Genomic DNA, 1583 nt, shown 5'->3' with positions numbered 1-1583 from the left:
ATTCTAGTACCTCATATGAGTGGAATCATACAGAATTTATTGTCAGTGTCTGGCTTATTCAGATCAGTGGTTCTTTTTTTTTTTTTTTTTTTTTTCCTGAGTCAAGGTCTGGTTCTGTTGCCCATGATGAAGTCCAGTGGTGCAATCTTGGCTCACTGCAACCTCTGCCTCCCAGCTCAAGTGATCCTTCCACCTCAGCTTTCTGAGTAGCTGAGACTACAGGCACACGCCACCACACCGGCTAATTTTTGCAGAGATGGAGTTGCGTCATGTTGCCCAAACTGGCCTCGAACTCCTGAGCTCAAGCGATCTGCCTGCCTTGGCCTCCCAAAGTGCTGGGATTACAGGCATAAGCCACCACACCCGGCCTCCACAAGTGATTTTGCTGCTCAATCAGGTTTAAGAACCATTGATCTGAGGTTGGGCACAGTGGCTTATGCCTGTAATCATAGCACTTTGGGAGGCCGAGGTGGGCAGATCACTTGAGCTCAGGAGTTTGAGATCAGCCTGGCCAACATGGTGAAACCTGTCTCCACTAAAAATACAAAAATTAGCCAGGCATCATGGCGCACGCCTGTAATCCCAGCTACTCGAGAGGCTGAGGCAGGAGAATCACTTGAAGCGGAGGTTGCAGTGAGCCAAGATTGTGGCACTGCACTCCAGCCTGGGTGACAGAGCAAGACTCTGTCTCAAAAAAACAACAACAACAACAACAACAAAAAAACACTTTTGGAGCTTTGAAAACCTGCAAATGCCTGGGCTATGCAGCTAGCAATTCTGACCTACGTGGTCTGAGGAAGGCATCAAACATCTGCATCAGAAACAGCAAGTGAGAATGCCTGTTGTAGAAGTAGAAGATGGGAGGGGAATAGCATCTTGTGAGCTGCAGGAGGAGAGGCTGAGATGGAGGAAAACAGCAGTGACAAAGCACCTCTGAGGTTTGGAAGGACGAGGACCAGGGACAGCCACTTGGTCTGGCAAACAAGGTTTTATCAGAACCCTCAATACAGCAGTAGAAGAATGAGGGACGAATCATTGGTGAGCAAGTCCTCTGAACTCTGGAGAAATTGGAAGCAAAATTACGGGTAGAATGGGAAGGTTTAAAGGATGGATGGAGATACGGTTAAACAATTAGGTAGAAGGGATGGAAATAGAGGGACGTGATGTCTGAGAACTTCTATTTTCTTTTTCTTTCTTTTTTTTTTTGAGATGGAGTCTTGCTCTGTTGCCCAGGCTGGAGTGCAGTGGCGCAATCTCGGCTCACTGCAACCTCCGCCTCCCAGGTTCACGCCATTCTCCTGCCTCAGCCTCCCGAGTAGCTGGGACTATAGGTGCTCGCCACTACGCCCAGCTAATTTTTTGTATTCTTTAGTAGAGATGGGGTTTCACTGTGTTAGCCAGGATGGTCTCGATCTCCTGACCTCGTAATCTGCCTGCCTCGGCCTCCTGAAGTGCTGGGATTACAGGCGTGAGCCACCGCGCCCGGCCTTTTTTTTTTTTTTTTTTTTTTGAGACAAAGTTTTGCTCTTGTTGCCCAGGTTGGAGTGCAATGGTGTGGTCTCCACTCTGCAACCTCCGCCTCC

Source organism: Mandrillus leucophaeus, unplaced genomic scaffold (genome assembly GCF_000951045.1).
Source record: "Mandrillus leucophaeus isolate KB7577 unplaced genomic scaffold, Mleu.le_1.0 Scaffold51, whole genome shotgun sequence".
NCBI classification, from domain to species: Eukaryota; Metazoa; Chordata; class Mammalia; order Primates; family Cercopithecidae; genus Mandrillus; species Mandrillus leucophaeus.
The sequence above is the reverse complement of the archived record's forward strand: the minus strand, read 5'-3'. Positions refer to the sequence as shown.